A 22,814-nucleotide genomic window follows, 5' to 3' on the forward strand; every position below is an offset into this window, starting at 1 on the left:
AGTGTCCTTGACAACCCTGCCTACCTTTGTATCGTCTGCAAACTTCGACATTAAGCTTGATATACCCTTATCAATATCATTTATGAATACAGAAAACAATAATGGACCCAACACTGAGCCCTGAGGGACTCCACTAATAACATTAGTCCACGACGAGCAGTGTCCATTGATTACCACTCTCTGTCTTCCCCCCTCAGCCACCCCTTTATCCACAGCAGTAATTTGCCTCCAATGCCACACTACTCCAATTTGTGCAGCAGTCTTCCATGTGCAACAGTATCAAAAGCCTTTCTAAGATCCAAGTATGTAATATCAAAGTTCCTTTGTGACTACATCATAGTATCCAATCAAATTGGTCAGGCATGACTTCCCCTTAACAAAACCATGCTGTGTCCGAGCTATAGCTGAAGTCTTGTCTAAATGATTCTGCAGTGCTTCTTTAACTAGTGCCTCCATTAATTTTCCTGGAACAGAAGTTAAACTCACAGGTCTATAATTACTTGTGTCAGCCTTTGATCCTCCTTTGTGAATTGGGGTCACATTTGCACATCTCCAGTCTGTGGGTACCTCCCCTGAGTGCAAGGAAGCTCTCATAAGGCTAAGGGTTTGCTTACTTCCTTTGCTGCCTCCTTAATATAACTGGACAGATCCCATCCATCCCGGGTGCCTTTCTTGTGTTTATCTTCAACAATTTCTCCTCCACTTTACTCTCAGTTATAACAAGATTCTCTAGCTTACTGCTAGAGTTGAATACACCTGTGGCTTTCCCCCTCCCTAAATAACTCCTCATGCGTGAATGTCGATGCAAAATATTCATTTAGTTTGTTAGCTACCTGAGCAGGATCATCAACAGTTGACCCATCGATATCAAGTGGACCAATCTGATTCATCCCCTTCCTTCTAGAGTTTACATAAGTAAAGAACTCTTTGCTGTTTTTCTTTGCATCCCTTGCCAAAGATTTCTCGTAATCTGCGTTCGCCTGCCTAACCTCCTTTGTAACTTGGTTACAGATCAACTTGTATCTATATATATTCGAGTAGGCATTTGTCCTGCTCGTAAATAGCCTTTAGGATGGAGCGCGGAAAGGGTAGAAGTACGAGGGGTTTCCGAAAAGTAAGGTAACACATTTTTTTTTTCTTAATAATGGTGAAAGGGAATGAGATGAAACGCAGTGGACAGATAGACCTGTTAATATCGTTCAAAAAGACTGCCAGTGTAGTGTTGCTGTACTGTCGCCTCACAGCAGATTCCAGTTGCAAAATGGCGGCTACCGTGCGATTGTGGTCCAAAACAGGTGTTCGTGAAGTTATTCACTTTTTGCAAGCAAAATTGTCTTCACCATGTGACATTCACCGTGAACTGGTTGCTGTGTATGGCGAAAAGCTGATGACAAAGAAGCAGGTGTGGTTGTGGTGCATATAGTGTGCATAGTATTAGGGTCAGGCGCCCCCTGTGGTTTCCCACATCTGCGCTATATGTATACTGTGAAGAAATACAGAAATACTGTAAATGCCAGAAAAGCGTTCTGTATTGAATACGTAGTTTCGTGTTGGGTTCTGTTTGGTGTCCTGGCATTTCGCCGCAGGGCCCCTAGTGGAACCCCCACGTTGCCCGCACACACACCGCTAGGAGGTAGCCAGGCTGCCCATTATTCTCTGGCTAGTCTCTGCAGGGTCGCCTAAGCTTCCTGACAGAGACCAATGTTAAAAAAAAAAAAAAAAAAAAAGGAGTTAGAGCGGGTGGGTTTTAGAGTCAAGAAAAGGGGGGGACAGGTAGAAATATGGGGGATGAAGAAGAAGACATCCCCCAAGTACAATGGAATACATCCATCAGGCGAAAGTAAGGGATGGAAGTGGGACAAAAGTTGCCGTGCAAGAAAGCACAAGCGTGATCGCTATTTGGCAGAATCTTCTTGCTCTTCTCATTCAGTCCGGTCGTGACGTCAATTTCAGTGGTGATATCATCCGGTGATCTGTGTCTAAGTCAGTAGGGATATAAATAGGAATGCAGCTGTGGTTGTCCTATACTGGATCTTCTCAGATTTGGTGGTAGTGTAGTCTCATTTGCTGGTAGGCTTCTGCATTGATTCCCAAAATATAGGTGGTTGTTTTCTCTTGGTTTTGATGATCATCGGGATAGTGACTATATCCATGGTAGGGTCTTCCGTCGTGCGAATAAGTCTTGTGCGTAGCGCGTAAAGGCGACATAGTCTGCTTCTCTTTCGAGGATGTGCTGTTCTTGGTTTTTATTAAGGTAATGTATCGTTGTCAGGAGGAGGCATCTCAAGTCTGCATATATTTCTCACTCGTACATCAGGTGGTCCCAACTTTCGAGGGAACCACAGAGGCATTGTGGGTTTTCGGTAATCTCGAGTGCAGTGAGCTTTCCTCTGATAGATCCATGGCCAGTTAACAAAAAAGTGACGTTTAGGCCAGGGGAGAACCATGTGGGAGATTTTGGGTATACTGTTGCTATTGTAGGAATGAATTTTCTGGTGACTTCTCCTTTTGTAGACTGTGTCCACCTAGACTGCCAGACCTGCTGCAAGTATGCAGTGAGGCGCTTCTTCTCGGTCTTGATGTTATTTGAGGGGTCGGTGGTAAAATCCAGACAGGAGATTGCTTTACCTTTGGAAAGCATGTAAAGCAAACCACATTTGATTATTTCTAGATCTAGAGGTAGCACGCCGGCCAACGCTTGCAAGGCATGTGTGCTGACTGTGCAGCAGGCCCGGGTGATGGGGAGCAGGATGACGCGCTGAATCGAGTCAAGCTTCCTCTTGTTAACTGCTGTGGTGGCATTTGAAAACCAGATACCAGATGCATAAGTGATTATGGGGGTGAACATAGCCTTATAGAAGAGGGTGAGCGCGCGTCGCTTCAATCCCCAGTCCCGACGTTCGATTCTTGCCACTAGCGCAGTATATTTTCGAATCTTGGTATGTAGATATTTCAGGTGTGGTGTGAAAGATAGGTTCCTGTCCAAGATCACTCCAAGATATAAATAAATAAATAAATTTTCTGTTTATACTCCGGGACGACCAAACGGTCAGAGGAGTTCACAAGATATACAGATTACAAGAAACAGCACCGTATTCAGTAGTCACGGGCTTGAACCCCGGTCACTCAAGGCACGTGTACTTATGCACCCGCGCGCCTGACCACTAGGCTACGGCGGCCTCAATCTCTCATCTCATGTTGTTAACCAGAGATATCAACTGAGATATCTCATCTCAGTTGTTAACCAGATAGTTCTCCCTTGGATTTTGATTTGCGGTGGCCTCGCTACATTCAGAGAGCCTTTAAGCAGGATGGAATTTGTCTTGACTAGTGAAATTTCCAGGTGGTTGTGCCAGGCCCAGTCCTGTAAAGTTCTGAGTGCTCTATTTGCTGCGGCTTCCAGTTGGCATCTTGTATCAGCGGCAAGGGTGAGGACTAAGTCGTCTGCATATGCTTGAGATTGGACATTCTGCAGGTCTTTGTTCAGGAAGTCATCAAGTACGATGTTCCATAGTAGGGGACCCAGGACAGAGCCCTGGGGACATCCTCTGTAGATTTGGCGCGTAACTTTGCTATACGGTGTCCTGACGGTTATGCTCCGCTGTGATAGATAATTTTTTATGCATTGGTACAGGTTGCTAGGGAGATTTGCTGTACGGAGTCTGCCGAGGACGCTCGGCCACCAGAGTGCGTCAAACGCCCCGGCAAAGTCCACTGAGATGGCTAAGAAATATTTGCTGTCCATGCTCTTTGCGCCTTAAATCATGTTCTCCAGTGCATCAACAATGGAACGATCCTTTCTGAATCCATATTGATTTGGGGATAGTAAGTTGGCATTGTTGTAATATATTTCTATTCTTTGTATTAGAAGATGCTCAAACAACTTGCTTATTACTGACAAGAGAGCTATGGGTCTATAAGAATCTGGTTGGTCATGGGGTTTGCTGGAATTTTTCAAAATTAGCCTGATGTTTGCCATTTTCCAGTCTGTTGGGAACCATCAAAGCTGGAGACAATGGTTAAATAGATTAAGGAGAAGCTCTGGTTTGTACTCTGCCACCTTTTTTATAATTTCCGGTTCTAGCAAGTCTAGTCCCGGTGATTTTCTGTCTCTCAGTTTTGATGCTGCGATACTGAGTTCTTCGGCTGTGAATGGAGGCTCCTGCTGTTGCGTGGTGTAACTTTTGTTGTCTTCACACACTTGTATTTGCTGCGGAGTGGATGGACCAGCTGGCTGTTTGAATATTACATCAAATATGTTAATTATCGATGCGTGCCAACTCGTGGTTATAGTTCCAAGAGGGTTCTTTGTGGATGGAATCACTTCACCTCTGGGGAGGTTGTTGGTAGTTACCTTGAAGACTACCCCGCAGGGATCCGAGTTGCCAAAAGTAAAAACAAAGTCTTTCCACGATTTTCGTTTGCGATTCCTAATTAATGCGGTGTAGCTATTTCAGACTTCCCTGCATTGCTGTCTGACGGCTTCTACCTCAGCCTCTGGCCATGATCTACGAGCGCGCTGAAGTTTTTCGTCTGTGATTTACTTCACGTCTTAGGGCCTCTAGCTCAGGGCCCCACCAAGGGACTGCACCCGGTTTGGGGTTCTTCCTTTTGATGGAGATGTTGCAGGCCAATGTGATCATGTCTGTGACAGCACGTTGGTGTTGGTCTGGATTTAGTGCTTGGAAATCACTTACTTGAAGCATGTGAGAGGAGTCGGCCAACACCTGCTTGAAGAGGTTCCAGTCTACCTTGGCGAGGGCATATCTATGCATTATCTGTCTGATTATTGATGAGCAAGCAATGGACTGTTTCAGCTGGAACGTAATGGCCCGATGGTCAGATGTTGTCCATCAGCCATGTACCGTCCAGTTCGAGAGATATCGTGCCAGTAATCTGGTTGCAAGGGTCACATCGATTGTGGCCTCCCAAAGAGTACTGGAAAAGGTTGCTGGGTTGTTTGGTTGATTTATTATGGTGAGAGTGGAATTTGCAAGGAATTTCTCCAGTCGCTGGCCATTTAGTGCAATGAATTTAAAGCGGGCCGTGTTGACATTGAAGATCGACATCATGGCCACAGTGTTCTGGGATCGCAAGATTGGTGGATTTATCGCCGAAGGGAGGAATAATTAATGCACAACTTTACTGTGCAACGTTGGAAAAACTGAAAGCGTTCGAAGCAAACGACCAAGATTCCTGACAAGCGGCGTGATTTTGTTGCACGACAACGCAACTGCCCACACCACTCGTGAGTGGTTGCGCTGTAATCGTTGCGAAACTCTGTCACATCCCTCCTACAGCCCAGACTAGCGCCTTCAGACTTTCATTTCTTCGGTCCTCTGAAAAAACACCTTTCAGAAAAGCATTTCACCACGGATGAGGAAGTTCATCAGGCGGTGCGATGTTGGTTACTGTGTGCGGGCACGAACGTCTTCAGTACTGGTATTGATAAACTGATCCCTCGTTGGGACAAGTGCATCAATAAAACTGGAGACTTTGTGGAGAAGTAGTGCATGTTCACTTATTTATCGGTGTGTAATTTCAACTTCGTATCATTAAAGATCATCGAGAGAAAAAAATGTGTTACCTTACTTTTCGGAAACCCCTTGTAGAATGGGCAGAAAATGAGGTCTTAGAATTGTTTAAAGATAATGTCTTGCCGTCAACGTGCCATCCAGAATGACTAGAGGTGAACGGCTATTGTAACTGATGGCTTCCTTCATACCGTGATTCTAGGTGCTTTCCCGGTATGCTGCTCACTTTGTGCAGGTTGGATTACCTCTGCTCCTGGCATATCTCCAGACATGCATACGACCATCATTGGGGCACAAACAAAAATGTGATTCGTTAGTAAAGAAGAAACTTACAGTTCTTGTACCGCAGCACTTCTCTTACTGCACCACTGAAGGCACTGATGACGATGGAATGGCATCGTAAGATGAAATGGAGCCCAATTCGTGCATTCGTCTGCTAATGGTGCTTCCATGTTTCAGGCGCAGTCAAAGACATCTTTACAGCTTCGGAAATCTGGCAAAAATAGAGAAAAATCTGTCTTCGTGAGAATGGGAGGATCCGTTGATCCTTCCATTCTGACCTAGTACTACCACACATATACGAGTGCCTTTTTTGTACCATTATTTCCAAAAGTGTCCACCATTCGGCCATCGCTACCTAGAGAACATCGATTTGCCGTGTGGACTATCCAGATTTCGTCAGTTGTACGTAACGTCGTCTTACGACGCCGTCTTTTTAAGCACTTTTTTTTAAAAAATGGAATCTTCATATTTCTATATCAGGGTGGAAATAGACGCATTATTGAACGTTGTACTACGCCGATCATTTTTACATGGCAGTCATTTACGTCACAGCTAGCTATTCATGCAGAGTTTCGGGTAAATACATTTATTCCTTCCAGGCGAGATGTTCTTGTTTATACTCCGGCACGACCACCAGGTCAGTGGAGTTTACATTAAATCATCAATACAAACTTTAATCATATTTAGCAGTCGCGGGCTTGAACCCCTGCCCACTCAAAGAACGCGTGCTACTGCACTCCCGCTTCTGACCACTCGGCTAGAGATAATTTTAGTGACGAGCATTATGTTATGCTGATATGGAAGATTTTCTTGAGATTTGGTAAATTCTAGATTTAATAAATTTTAATAAATTAATCCTATCGAATTGTATTCTAACCATTTTTTTTTTTTTTTTTACTGTTTGTTACGTTATCGTTTTTATTTGGTGTCAAATTCTTGGTTAATTCCAGCTTGCAGTAGTTATGAAGTCTTTCTCCTGAGGATACACAAGCAAAGCAGATATACACGCACGCACATAGGTATGTGCAGCTGATAAAGCGCTGGAATCAGCTGTTGAAACAATCTCGCTCCTCTTTATACGTTTATGTCATTGGTTTGTGAATCATACAAAAAAAAAAGCAGCTACTTGCAACATATGTCAAGGCGTGTGCAGCACTTATTACTATATAACTTGGGTGGTGTTTTGTAACTAAGTTAGTCGAAGATAACTGCAATCCTTGAGGTAATTGTTAGATATTGGCTTTTGAAGTGCATAAACGAGAACCAAGCTATTGCATTTTGGATAACATATAAATAAAGGTAAATAAATAATATATTTATAAAGGTTATTGTTAGTTTATTATTAGGTAGGTATTCTTATATCATAAATCGATTTATGTAGCCATGTTATGAGTGTTCAAAACTATACACATATTGAAAGTTGCAAGATTCGTCTTGCAGCTTTTTTCTTATGATTAGGTCCTAAATGTGGTTTATTTTTTATTATAAGAGAATTTTTTATCGTTGCTCGTGGATATATGAAAATGTATTGACTGCAGCATTTTCATGATTACATCCAGGTGTTTAAAGTTTTTACACAACCCCTTGTTCTGAACAGAACTTGCGACGATAAAAATTAACAGGTAGAACATTCTGCATTTGCACCTCATATATTTCTGTTACTTATATTTCTGTTATATGACCATATAATTGTAGAGGTCGTCTTCTTTCATATCTCTGCTGACTCAGTACTTGTGGTCTGCTATAAAATATTTATAGGGCCATTAAAAATTTCAATAAAAAACAATTATCTCTTCGTCTTGTTCTGTGGTATCTTTGTATCATGTGTCCAATAGCGTGTTATTATGATAAAAGCTAGATGTAGCGGTAATGGTGTGAGAGGGCACTGTAACAAACGCAGAGGTAGTAGTAGGGTTTTAGGAGCATCAGCAACTAAGGGCATATTGCCCCGTGTATGTTGGCTGTAATTTGCGTGTGTCCTTAGGTCAATTTGCTGTTTTGCTGCACGAAATCCCCGATTTTCCGGGAGAGAAAAACCATGCTACCCTTGTCTGAGACCGACTAACTCAGCCACGTTGTGAAAAAGTCTCATAAAAATTCCTGCCATCATTGATGGAACTCGAACTCGGGTATTTTCTACCGGGTGTAATGTAGGGAGGGTGGCGATCCTACCAACTGTGCTAACTACGAGGGCAAGGTGAAGGATTCATGTAGTATACTTTTCGTGAAGTTGTCAGGCCGTGAGTGTAGAATATTATCTTTGAAGGAGACGGAGTCATCTAGCCTATAATCTGTTATTTTATGAAAAGTTATAGATTCCAGTCATAGGGAAAAACAATTCCCAAGGCCCGGATAATTGTAGGGGGAGGAAGAGCCTACCAGGAAAAATATGCCTTTGTAAGCAAAATTTAATAATAATATTCTTCACTGGGGGATCCAATATGCGCTTACCAGGGCCTATAAATTCATGGTTAGGGCCTAGACCTTTCCACAACTAGTTAGTATTAAAATGCCATAATTATGCAAGGAAGCAAACTTGTTGCATCTGTACCTGCCAAACTTACTGCCTCAGCCACCCTTGCAGGCAACTTATTCCAAAAAAAATATGCCTGAAGTTAAACTTTTTAAAATCTAGGTTACTATTGCCCCCTAAGATTGTGTAGTTGTGCTTTCTGGGTTTTATTCCACTAACCAGGGAATATTCAAATTAAAAGTTTTCCTGAATACCCTTGCACCTCTCCTGTTCAAATTAATTCCATCCTCATAAAATAAAATCTTTTTCATTAACTAGAACAGATCGTTAAGAAAAACTTCCAAACGTATTTCAGAATTCTAATTGCGTCAGTGTTCCTTTACGCCGAATAAGAATAGAGAGTGTGATGTGTCAAAAAAATTGAGATACGTAATATTGGAACAGTCCCTAAATCCAAACCTGCTTTACACTTACTCATATCTATCGAGTTTGCTAATATGTATACTATAATAATAACAAAAAAAAAATAGTAAATAAAAACATTTTCACTTTGGATTATCTTGACAGATCTGGACGAATTCTTTGTATGATGATAATCTTCATTACTTCTGCTCATCAGTGAGCCTGTGCTGCACGAATTTTGCACAGACCTTCTTTTTTCCCTAAATCTTCATGTAGAATTTGACGAATCGTCTCTTTATTCATATCCAGCTCATCAACCATCAATTGAGAATCAAACAACGATCTCTTGCTACAATAACCGAACTTATTTTTTTTTTTATTTATTATTTATTGATTTTTTTTTTTTGGTAGTTGTTGGCGCATCGGCTTCTGTGGCCATCAATTGAGAATCAAACAACGATCTCTTGCTACAATAACCGAACTTATTTTTTTTATTTATTATTATTATTTATTTATTTTTTTTTTTTTTGGTAGTTGTTGGCGCATCGGCTTCTGTGGCCATAATGCACCTCCCAAGGTTTTTGCAGTACTTTGATCCAAGTCCAAGGTGGGATTCGAACCCGCGACATTTGGGTTGCCAGGCAGGCACTTTACCCACCCGGCTAGCCCGGTCGGAAACTGAACTTATAAACTGTCATTATTTCAGAAGTTATCGGACGCCCACTTTTTGGGTCATCAAGAACATCCTCACATCCGTCTTTGAACCGTTTATACCATTCAAAGAAGCTAGCAAGACTTAACGTTTCATCACCATAAAAGTTTAACATTTCTACGTTTGTTGGAGATTTTCCCAGTTTAAAGCAAAATTTAATATTCGTTCGTTTTTCCATTGCAAAATTGTGATGTTATTGTTTGTTATTTGGTTTTTAGGAGCATTAGCAACTAAGGCCATATTGCTCCGGGATATGCGGTGGTCATTGCCTGACCTTTCCGCATCCTCCGTATTTGGTGGTGACGGGCTGCAAAATTGTGACACGGAACGTTAACGCTACTAACGAAATTGGTTGTTGCTTATAACTTGTTCAACCTACTGGACAATCTCTTTACCACCATCCGTTGGAGGAAGTTTGAACTACAACATACCTTCCATTTATTTTCAAACTCATTGAACATTACCGCAGCAGCACTTGTCGGGGAACTTTATTGCCACACTTCTTAATATGTGCCTATCTGACTTCAGAGGGTTTACTAAGTTAATATATACTAGTATACTGTATTCATCTTATACTCGATGTACCCCTTCTTGAAAGAATTGAGTTCTACATATCTGCAGTCCTACATAACAGCAAAACCTGCACTGCTCGACAAAAACAGAACACGTAGAAAATGTGGTGTAACTCGTGCAGCTTGCGATGAAGCGGGACAAAATTTTGTATGGTGGTGGTGTACCATAGAATAACGATGAAATGAAGAAACGAAGAGCAACTTCGGACAGGTAAAAGGGGTATTTGTAGAGGTTGTATAAGAATTACCAAAAATATACATTACAGAAGTCGACAGCAGGTGCTCGAAAATGTGGTCACATCACATGAGTACGGCGTATGATTCCCTCCAACAGCTAAAATGAAACCTGAAATAAAACCTTATATCGAGCTGTGAACCATGCTCGACATAAGGGTATCTATAAGATTTTGTGGCAACAAATCCCATTTTTCCACCAGCGCACATCTTAGTTTAGTATTAGTATTAGTAACGGCCGCATGGTGCAAGAAAGCCTATGGCTTATGCTGCACCAGCCAAAAAAAAAAAAAAAAAATCCGAACAAAACAATGATAAAAACAAAAAATAAATAAAATAAATAACTAAATAATAATAATTAATAAATAAAAAAATAAAAAATAAAAATAAAATAAAATATAAATAAAAAGGAAATTAAACCTATCATCCTTATGCGTTTCCCTTACCCGAAAGTACTATCCAGAAGACCTTTGAATTTCCCCAAACTGTCGGCCTCTACCACCCATGAAGGCAACTTATTCCAGTAATTTATAACTCGCTGGCTAAAATAAAACTTCCTGCAGTCCAATCTAAACATTTCCCCCCGTAACTTGAATTTATGTCCCCTAGTTCTAGCATCATTTATAATCTTGAAAATTTTGTCCTCATTCATTTTACTGATGCCTCTCAGAGCCTTAAACACCTCAATCAAATCTCCTCTAAGGTGTCTAGTTTCCAAACTCTGCAACCCACATATTCGAAGTCTTTCTTCTTAAGGACGCCCTTTTGCCGATCTCACCAGGCGAGTTACCCTTCTTTGCACCCTTTCAAGAAGCTCGATGTCTTTCTTTAGGTGCGGTCTCCATACTTGAACACAGTATTCCAAGTGTGGTCTAACATAAACCTTATATAATGGGATTATCACATCCCTATCTCTACTTGCAAAAGTTCGATAGATCATCGATAGGACACCATGGGCCTTCCTTGCAACCTGTTTACAATGCTCAGAGAATTTCATGTCTTACCATGGCTTTATGACCTAGGAGTTGGCTGTGGGCGTGGAATGCAACGCCCAAGGACGTTCCCACACATGTTCGATCCGATTTAAGTCTAATGATCGTGCTGGCCATAACAGTCGTTGGATATCTTCAGTTTCAAGATATTCCTCCACCACTTGAGCTCTATATTCAGTGGCGTTGTCGTGTATATATGAAAAAAAAAAAAAAAAAAAAAAATCTAGGCCAACCGCACTCCAAAAAAGTGTCACATAGTGTTCGATCTTTTTTCGGTACTTCTGTGTAGTTACGATACCCCTGTTAAAAACATGAAGAGAAGTGCGGCCGTTGATCATTATTCCGCACCCCACACAAGAACACGGGATCCACCATAAGCGTTCCTTTCTGTGATGTTGAAAGGATGGTAACGCATTCCTCGTTGTCTCCAGATGAAATACGAGGGGGTTTCTGAAAAGTAAGGTAACAAAAAAAAATCAAATTATTATTTTAGGGTTACTCGTAATTAAATACATTAACCCGTATTTGTGGCTGTAAATTGCGTATGTTCTATGGTTGATTTGCCTGTTTTGCTGGACGAAAAACTCCAGTAACTGGGGAGAAAAACGTTGCTATCTACGCCTGAGACCGACTAACTGAGCCCATTAAAGTTCCTCGCGTCACTGACAGGATTCGAACCCAGGCCTTTTCCACCCGGTGTGGGGAGGACGGTGACGATACCACTGTGCTACACGCGCAGACAAAAGTAAGGTACATTTTTTTTCTTAATAATGGTGAAAGGGAATGAGATGAAACGCGGTAGAGAGATGGACCCGTTAATAACGTTCAAAAAGACCGCCAGTGCAATGTCGCGGTACTGTCGTTTCACAGCAGATTCCAGGTGCAAAATGACGGCAACCGTGCGAGTGTGGTCCAAAACGTGTGGTCCAAAGTGTGGTTCATGAAGTTATTCGCATTTTTCAAGCAAAATGGTCTTCACCAAATGACATTCACCGTGAACTGGCGAAAAGGTGATGACAAAGAAGCAGGTGAGTTTTTGGTGCAATGAATTCAAAGCGGGCCGTGTTGACATTGAAGATCGACATCATGGCCACAGTGTTCTGGGATCGCCAAGGCGTTCGGTTGGTGAATTTCTTGCTGAAGGGAAAAACAATCAATGCACAGCTTTACTCTGCAACGTTGGAAAAACTGAAAGCCAACATTCGACGCAAACGACCAGGACTCCTGACAAGTGGCGTGATTTTGTTGCACGACAACGCAACACCACACACTGCCCACACCACTCGTGAGTGGTTGCGCGGTAATCGTTTGGAAACTCAGCACATCCCTCCTACAGCTCAGATTTAGCGCCTTCAGACTTCCATTTGTTCGGCCCTCTGAAAAAACACCTTTCAGGAAAGCATTTCACCACGGATGAGGAAGTTCATCAGGCGGTGGGATGTTGGTTACTGTGTGTGGGCACGGACTTCTTCAGTACGGGTATTGATAAACTGATCCATCGTTGAGACGAATGCATCAATAAAACTGGAGACTTTGTGGAGAAGTAGTGCATGTTCACTTATTTCTTTGTGTGTAATTTCAACTTCGTATTATTGAACATCATCGAGAGAAAAAATGCGTTATCTTACTTTTCGGACACCCCTCGCAGCATCTAGAATTTATTTGTAGGCTAAAACGGGCCTCGGAGAACAGAACTGTTCCCCATTTGTCAGGGATGCAAGTCACATGTTCATGGCACCAGTTTCGACGAGTTCTGCGGAAGTTTGGGGTTAATTGGTTTTTTTTTTGGTTTTTTTTTTGTACCTTGTTGCGGCCTCCAGGGTTCCCTCTATACGCCGAGGGGTTAATGGGATACAAACCACTGGCTTCCTTGCGTAGAGTCCACTTGAATTGGACTTCCTTAAATCAGTCCGGTTGGAAATATTTTCACCTGTGGCCGTAGCAACCTCAAGAGACAGCTGATGACAGGACATCGTAGGGTGCCGTCCTACTGTTAGAGCCAGATAGTGGTGTGTTCTGGTCGACGTAGCCCTCGGGCGACCTTGGCCAGCTCTTCTTGTAATGTCTCATAAAACTGCTCCCATAGTGCCGAGACGACACTGCGTGACACATTAAGCCAACATGAAACTTCCTCTTGCGACTGCCCAGCTTCAAGTCGTTCAACTGCCCGCCATCTCAGAAAATCATCTAAAGGATGATTTGCCATCCTGTGAGTAATGGAGATGTGGATGTCTCACTGAGCAAGCCAAAAAAACGGGAATGAAGTGATGTGATTGCAACTGGTGTTTTTATAGGCATGAATAATTTACATAATATCAGGCCCTGTTAGGTGGCAGATCGATTTCTATTGGATAATCGGAATTTGCAGGCCAGAATGCCTAATACATCAAATATTCGCCTTTGGCGACACTGTTCTCAACAAAATATTCATGAAAACATTTGGTTCTGTTAATTTTGTCGAGCAGTGTAGAACCGAAACAAATATAGGTGTTGATAGAGACTATATAAAAAGAACTATTTGCACTGCCAACAGACTGTAGAACTCTTGAAGAGTTCGATTCCACTTTACATCTAGCCAGCAATTAATCGTTAATCTTTGCTGTCTTGTGCAACTGGTTAAATTCAGCCCAATCTTCAGTGCCTTGTTTCCCATTTGGTCGTTCCCTCCTGGGTACCACAGTTGATAGGCTCGTCGTTCTTCTCACACCGGGTGGAAAAAATCTGAGTTCGAATCCCGTCGATGACGGGAGGAATTTTTATGGGTCTTTTTCACAACGGTCTCAGGCGAGGGTAGCATATTTTTTTTTAACCCCCGGAAACTCAGGTTTTTCGTCCAACAAACAGAAAATCGACTTCATGACACGCAATTTACACGCAATATACAAAGAGCAACATGGCCTTAGTCGCCGATGCTCCTAAAACCCAATAACAACAATTGGTCTTTACATCCATCAAATAGGCTTATGAAACTTATAAACTATCTAACTTTGATATTTTCTGGAATTTTTAAATGCTTTTCTGCTCTATCGAATGGTTTAACTTGTCTTCAACTAGCTCCTATTGAGCTTCCCAGTTATTTGGTTTATGTAAGCAAATAAATACGAAGTATTCTCATTTTGACTCATTTCGAAAAGATTGGAAGCATTCTTTTAATTGATATGAATCTAAAACAAAACAAATTGATAAATATGAGCTGTAGTAGACTTGTTTAAACTTGTGCACTCCAAGATGGAGTATGCAATGCGCATGGCCGTTCTTTCTCCCACATGTCTGTTTTAGGTGATTGCCTAAGTGTCCATTGAACTTTAATACACTTTTTTTATTTTATTTATTATTATTAATTTTTTAATTTTGTATTTTTATGTCATTAAACTCTGTGGACTTAGGTCCTTTGGAGTCACCTTGGCAATTTGTAAAAATTTACGTGTGAAAAGTTTGGTTAATTTTTTTTTTTTCCATAATGTAAGTAAAAATTCTTTTCATTGTTTGGCAATCCCTGGATGATAGTTACGTTGAGAAATTATAATTACCAGTAAAGGCTTCAAAACCACAGCTTTCATCCAGTGTAAAGTATAACGTGCGTTAGGGTAAAAGGGCACCAGGGGTTCCTCCCATCGCCGCGTAGTTTTCATTGTGATTGATACCGTTCGCTGTAAAGGCCAAAGATTTAAAAAATGTGTGGATCTTGAGATATGTAATGTCGTGTATCGTTGTTTCATCCAGTGTTTAGTACATTAATTAGCATATCTATTCATTTATTATTTTACTTTGTTTTATTAGAACAAACCAGGGCCCACGTGTTAGTAGGATCGCTGTCCTCCTCACATGGTTGAAAAAGATATGAGTTCGAGTCCCATTGATGCCGTGAGAAATTTTAATTGGCCTTTTTCACAACGTGGCTGAGTTAGTCGGTCTCAGGGGAGGATAGCATGGTTTTTTCCTCCCGGAAACTCGAGTTTTTCATCCAGCAAACTTAAAACCGACCACAGATCACGCGCAATTGACACAGTATGGAGCAATATGCCCTTTGTCGCTGGTCTCCCAAAACCCAACTACAACAACAACAACAAACCAGGAAAGCATCGTATTTTCAATTGTCATTAAATTAATCATTTGGTTTCTTTCTCTAATATCTTTCATATTTCTATAAATAATATTCTATTTCTAGTATAAACAATTTTTCGCTCTAACCTCGTTAAGAAACTTGTTAAACTAATCTAACCGCATGCAAAAGTATTACGTAGAATGACTCGCAGTATTTAAACTGCACATGACTCCGTGCCCTGAATCGACAACGTTTACTAACCTTCATGTACTACGGTGTTGATGCTTTCATTCTAGCTGACATGCTGTATATGTTTATATAAAGTTGTTACATGCATCTGATAATTTCAACTTTCTCCTTTCTGTGATAACGAATGAAAGAGATCTACTGTACTATCGTTCTAATTCTAAGATCGAGTTTGATAAAAGGCTGGTGAACACTAGCCATATCGCATTTAGTGAAAATTTATTTATCTACTTGTATGATTTGTTTTGCTCCGCGAATTTTATATAAATGAATCACATCCTGCAAAAGCAGGATATAACTTTAATAAAATAACTTTGGTATTCATCAGCATCGGAAGAGAAGCGACACCTGGATTCTTGAAGTACAGATGTGCAAATGAATGTTAATTTTTTATCGTAATTAGTAATTTTAACCCAAGAGATGCATCATTTATTGTTCACTTTGGTCTCGATGATTTACTTCAGATCAATATTAAAAGATTAGTAAGAATCAATTTAATATAATTTACAACTTTGAATCGAGATATTGATGAATTTTCACCGCGAATCCACCATCTAGATCCGCGTGTCTTTTGCTGCATTTCGAAAATATGATTATTGAATTAATTCGCCATTTCAAGATAAAATCTTTAATTTTACTTATCTTATGTGCAGATATTGGTTTTTGAATTACAGGACGAATGCTGAGTGCAGGGGGGACTTTTCTAGGGTTCGGGAATTCAGATGCAAGAATTAGTTGGACTTACCCAGTTCTTCTTGCTTGACTGAGGGAGGGAGCGATCCATTTCACCCGCTCACTATTTAGGGGCCGACTGGGGAAGAGAGAGATAAGCTGATTAGTTGCCTCCAATCAGTAGCAAAACTGGTTCGCGTTTTGTGCCACATAATTAAGTTTGGATGTGAGGCCTCGGTGTATTGTGTTTGTAATTACATGTATTCTTCAGTCGTTTGCTGAATGACTTCTTGGCAGAAAAGGTCCAATCCTTTTAAATGAAAGGCTATATTGAAAAAGACAAACAGATAAAGGTACACATTACAATTTATTTCTGGCATTTATAATCTCAAAATGCATTGAAATTCCAATGAATTATAGAAATTAACTGGTATTTCCCTAGTTAAATTCCAAGACCTGATGGAAATTCAGACACAATAAATAAATAAACTGATTCTCTCTATCAAGAAAATACGTTTCTATGTGCGAACCGAGAAAATTTCATTTCTGCGCATCCGCAATATGGCTCATTCATTCCTTCAATCAGATCCACTCAACAAACAAAAAATATAATAATTGCCAAATTTCTATTGGCAAGTGCAGATCTTGGTGGTAGTAGAAAATCTATGTGCGAACCGAGAAAATTTCATTTCTGCGCATCCGCAATATGGCTCATTCATTCCTTCAATCAGATCCACTCAACAAACAAAAAATATAATAATTGCCAAATTTCTATTGGTCTAATTTTAATTAATTTGGTATGGCTCGACAAATGTTTTAAAATAGCCAAATATAATACTATGAAAATCCATCTCCTAGGAGTTATTACACGCGGACGGATAAACGAACGAACATGATGAAGACAACAGGCACTTTACCATTATATGCTAATTCGCCTAAAACGCTGCTACCACCGATACATATTTAGCGGCATGTTAAAACTTTAGTTTGAACTAGCTGAAAAAAAAAAGAAATTGAACTAGCTGAGAAATCAACTGAAGTTGTCTGCCTGTAAACATAATTTGGATATCTCATTACACTTTTAACGATATGCGTCATAGAAAACGCTATTACGAACCTTGAGTGCTCTCATATATATAATGCGGGGTCTTATACGCTTCAGTTAAATTCCAATAAGGTTATTGTTATTTGTTATTTTTGGTCTTTAGGAGAATTAGCAACTAAGGCCATATTGCTCCGGGAATATGCGGTGGTCATTCCCTGACCTTTCCGTATCCCCCATAAGGTGTGCAAGCTTAGTAACCCGCGCTTTCGAAGCCTTCTTCATGTGAACATCGATTAGTGTCCACCAGAGGATGCAGTACATCCGGTCCCCGATTGAAACGGGGCCCCCAAATCCAGATAAAGGAGCCTCTCAATGACGGCAAGTACGACCGGAGAGCTACATTGATTCTTGCACCTGTACCCCTGAACTGTAGGACTGTCCCTCAGAGGAACAGTGACATCCCTTTTCCTAAGTTAAAAAGGAGAAGGATGTTACTGTATCTCTGAGGGCCAGTGGTCGTATTTAGCAGTGATGCAGGCTTGAACCACGGTCCGTTAAACACGTGTGCTACTGCACTCTCGTGGCTACTTCAGTAAATCATAGACAGGATACCATGTACTTTCCTAGATGCCTCTTGGTAAATTTTGTATCTGATTGTATCATATCCCCAAAGTCTTTTTCCTCGTGGACCACTTTAAACTCTTGGAATTAGAACGATAGTGCCTCCTAGTTTATAAATGACGCCTGAATTTTTTCTCTCCAGCTGTAAATCTTTATATTTAGAGGTGTTAAGTTTTAGTTGCCTTTTTTCAGATAATATTTATAACAAAACTTGACAGCTCCCCCCACTCCCTCATCAATGCGAAAGATTAGAAACGGTAGGAGAGCCCCAGAGCTTATCCCTGAGGGGGATTCACTTACTACACTCGTTCGCTCTTTGTGTACAGTATGTACGAGGTGTGGCAATAGAGTTCCCGGACAGGTGCTGTTGCGGTCATGTTCGATGAGTTTGAAAATAAACGGAAGTCGTATGTTGTAGCTCAAACTTCCTCCAACAGAGATTGTCCAGTAGGCTGACAGGTTGCAAGTAACAACCAGTTTCGTTAGTAGTGTTAACGCTCAGTGTCACGATTTTGCAATGGAGAAACTAACGAATATTAAATTTTGCTTTAAAGTGGGAAAATCTGCAAAAGAAACGTATGAAATGTTAAAACTGTTTATAGTGATGAAATAAATAAATAAAATAAATTTTCTGTTTATACTGCGGGACGACCTAACGGTCAGAGGAGTTCACGAGATAGATAGAATACAAGAAACAGCACAGTATTCAGTAGTCACAGGTTTGAACCCCGGTCACTCAAGGCACGTGTACTTATGCACCCGCGCGCCTGACCACTAGGCTACGATGTTAAGTCGTGCTAGTGTGTTTGAATAGTATAAGCGGTTTTCAAAGACAGATGTGAGGACCGTCGCGATGACCAAGAAGTGGACGTCCGTCAACTTCTCGAAATGAGAACAGAGTTGCTAACGTTTCCCAGGTGAGGCTGCAATTTCGAGAGAAAAGCAGCTGGTTCTTGTTGCACGACAGTCCCCCACTCATTCAGCACTTGTTGTGAAGACATTTCTGATGAAACATGGCATTGCACAGATCAACCATCCACCCTACTCTTCCGATCCATCAGCGGTCTTCATCTTTTCCACAGTGAAAACTGTCCTCAATGGAAAATTATTTCAGGATGTTGAGGACAAAGAAAAATGTAACTGCCGAATTGAACATCATCTCTTTGGACACCTTCGCTGACTCTTTTCAGAAACGTTTAGAACGGTGTAATCAAGTGCATTCAGTCACATTATAATTACTTTAAATAAAATCATTTTGATCTCTTTCACTTTGTTTTCTTATTGTAGCCCCACTCCGGGAATTTGCTAGCAGGGATAAGGAGATCATTATCGCTTTCTACAAAGTCATGGTTAGGGGACATCTTGAGTATTGTATACAGGGCTGGAGGACTCACTTTAGGAAGGATGTAGATCTACTGGAACGGGTGCAGAAAATGGCAACCATATTGGTGAAGGGAACAAAAGAGTGCTCTTACCTAGAAAGGCTTCATTTCTTTGCAGCTTCTGGTGCCTAGACACCTGCAAGGTAATCTGATTGAGGTGTTTAAGGCCTTGAATGGATTAAGTAAGCTGAATATGAATGGCATTGCAGTAAACGAATGTGACTACAGAATACCATGTGTGAATGGTATTGTGTAGTCTCAGAAAGAGGAAGCTCTTGCTATGACTACACACATGAGGGTATAAATTTAAGTTGAGGGAGGATTATTACAGGATAGATGTGGTAGTTTGCCTTCAGCCAACAGATGGTTGATTGTTGAAACAGGCTTCCATCCGTTGTTGTGGAATTAATGGTTAGAATAAATTCAAGGAAGAACTGGACAAATTCTTGGAGGATACGGATGGCAGAAGTGTGTAGTGTTCTTGCATCATTTGCCATTACTACTACTACTACTACTACTACTACAATGGGCGCCGGCAGAATATTTTGCAAGGTGGTGAATGTGGGAATAAATTTTTTGTTCACCAAATTTTCGAATACATGCAATATTTTAATTAAGTCAGGTTTGACCGGCGCCCATGACTACTATTACTCTATGGCTACATATGGAATAAGGTTATGAAACTTTAGGAATGTTGGCTGTAAATTGTGTATATTATATTTGTTTGTGGGATGAAAACCCTGTATATCATAGAAAAGCAAGAATGTAACCCTCGCCAAAGGCTGATTAACTGAGCTGTGGTGTGGGTTAGCTAAGTTCCTTTATATGTTTTCAGACCATTAAGAATTAATGTGGAGAAGTTTTCATACTACTCGTTTCAAAAGTTTTATTGCTGACTATATAAATAAAAACACAAGATTATTATGAACTACGGTAAAATCTTTTTAACGACGCTCTGTTTTTAAGGAAAGAAAATCTGTTCATTAAACGTACCTCTTTATACGTTATTTGTTTAACTGGTAATCAAGATAAGAAACTAATAAAAATATTGAAAACCTTAAAAGTTAACAGTTATGTTAATGCTGAAATGATCGAGTAAAACTAGGTCTGACTACCGCATTCACTACTGTGCCTGTCCCTGGCTGTCTACTTCTCTTCCTTTGTTGCGCCTGCAATCAATTCTGGGTTATTTTTCCTATAGAATTATCTGTTCTCGCGCTGTCGCCGATAGCGGATGTAAGGTTAGAGGTTGTGCGTGCAGGCAAATGGCCTGGGGAAGACATGGCACATATTGTATGAATCCAGACCATGAGAATTAGGTCTTTCTTAGATAAGTTTACCTGCTTTTATTATGTAAGTAATATTGAATGTCTCATGTTTTTTTTTTTTGGGTTGCTGTTTACTTTTTTAAAAACGTATATCATTAATCAGTACACCAGTAGCATTTTGTATCTTAACTAAACGTGTTTCTTAATTGTAGACGTCGTTAGAAAGTATAATTAGTAAAACTAGAATGCCTTTATCTTTTACAATAATCTATTGAATTAAAATGTGACCTGTGGTGGAGACTTCCAAGAACTATTCATTTCTTAAGACTGGAAGTACAGAATCTTGAATGTGTGAACGACTTTCGATCTTTTTGGGTTGTTATTATTTGTCGCACTGTTCATTAATATTTTAACCAATTAATGTTTTAATAAATATTTTAACGAACTACAATTGTATAAAGCAAACTCTGTGACGGACATTGGGTTTATTTAGACATGAGCGAAATGAAGGGCCACCTATGTAACCCAAACATTAGGAGGGCACGAATTTTTATTTATTTATTATCCATTTATGAAACTTCCAAACACAAAAGGTATTAGAACCTGTAGTACTTAGTACTGTGCATGGGTTAAGGCTGAGAAGACAAAAGATACTTGTTGACATTAGATTGTAATTTCCTGGAAGGAAGGTTGTTCCACAGAACAGAAAGAGAAGGGATAATTGAGGAAGATAAAAGTTGGTTCTGTGAGTTTGAAGCTGCACAGTGAATATGGATTTGACTGCTTGTGACACTTATTCGAACTGATTTGGAAGTGGTCAAGATAATCCCTTTTAGGCGCATAAGCAAAATATGCTATATTGCGCCGTATGTAATGTCTGTAAATTGCATGTGTTCCTTGGCCGATTTGATGTTTGTTGGACGGAAAACCTGAGTTTACGGGAGAAAAAATCGTGTTACCTCGCCTGAAACCGACTAACTCATCACGTTGTGAAAAAGTCCCATAAAAATTCCTCGCGTCATTGACGGGATTCGAAGGTGGGTATTTTCTACCAGGTGAATCCCTAATAAATATATGTGATCTTGTCTAGAAATTTGAGTGTCATTGAAGATGAGCATAGGAGCACTACACTCATAAAACTAAATTTAGAAGGATTGAAGTTAACTGATTGTTCTTTGACCCATTGAAGAATTACCAGGGAATCGATATTTAAGGAATTTGTTGTAAATATTCGAGAAGTTAAGCTATTTTTTGCAAGGCAATGTTTCTCAAAATGGAAGTTGGAATACACTGTGCTGTCATCAGCAAAACTATGGATGGGCTTTCAGTAAATGGAAGATCATTAATAGTACAAGTGGAAATCAGTGGGGAAAAGGACTGATCTTTGAGGAACAGCAGCCAGGGTAATCTCGAATGTGAGAACACAAAATTGAAAGTTAAAAAATAATTTTGTCAACTTGCAAGGATAAGATTATATTCATTTGATAGTTTATTTGCAAAAATGCTTATCTTTAACTGTCGATTGGAGGGAGGAGATATCTTCATAGTTCTGATGGCCACTATGATTTCATGTACATTAACTGCCCCGTAATATGATGACAAGTATGATTGGAATATTTAGCAGTTTCATTTAACATCTTTGGCCTGTATTGTTACAAATTTCTACAGGATTCGGCTATCCAAACCAGTCAAGGCAGTTACCATGCACACTGTTTACACTATCTGACTGGTTAACAAATATGGAGTAGGGAAATCAATAATTTTGTACATAAAAAATAAAAAAAATCGTCTATTTTATCTGAAATAAATTGGTTATCCGAATAGATCATTCCCTAATTAGTTTAACGTTACACTGTATTGTGAAACTCCCAGCACTAAATAATTGCAAAAAGATTTATCGAACATTTTCTAGTAGAGATAAGGACGTCATAATCCCTTTATATAAGACTATTGTTAGACCACACTTGGAATACTGTGTTCGGGTGTGGAGACTGCACATAAAAAAAAAAAAAAAAAAGATATTGAGCTTCTTGATAGGGCCAAAGACGGGCAATTCGCCTGGTGAGATCAGAAAAAGGAGTGTCCATATGAGGAAAGACTTCGAATATCTATGTTGCACAGCTTGGAAACTAGGCTCCTTATAGGAGACTTTATTGAGGTGTTTAAGGCTCTAGGAGGCAAAAGTAAAATGAATGAGGATGAGATTTTCACGGTTATAAATGATTCTAGAACTAGGGGCCATAAATTTAAGTTACGGGGGGGGGATGTTTAGATAGGATTGCAGGAAGTTTTATTTTAGATATTTTAAATGAATTGCTATAGCATAAAATAAAA

At 40.1% G+C, this 22,814-nt stretch overlaps 1 protein-coding gene across 5 annotated transcripts in view; it reads left to right on the forward strand.

The window, feature by feature from the left end:
* LOC150091819 (ras-related protein Rac1-like) overlaps nucleotides 1-22,814 on the forward strand; it is a 109,752-nt gene that overhangs the window by 27,023 nt on the left and 59,915 nt on the right. Inside the window, exon 1 of one of the 5 annotated variants that reach the window (XM_090377166.1) lies at nucleotides 20,454-20,565. The exons of the other annotated variants lie outside the window; for them this stretch is intronic. The gene's annotated coding sequence lies outside the window, so the exon portion shown is untranslated. Of the gene's footprint in view, nucleotides 1-20,453; nucleotides 20,566-22,814 lie in introns of those variants that run through there. 5 annotated transcript variants of the gene reach the window in all.

This window comes from Mastigoproctus giganteus, chromosome 1 (assembly GCF_048544385.1).
Source record: "Mastigoproctus giganteus isolate SK-2022 chromosome 1, ASM4854438v1, whole genome shotgun sequence".
Taxonomy (NCBI): domain Eukaryota; kingdom Metazoa; phylum Arthropoda; class Arachnida; order Uropygi; family Thelyphonidae; genus Mastigoproctus; species Mastigoproctus giganteus.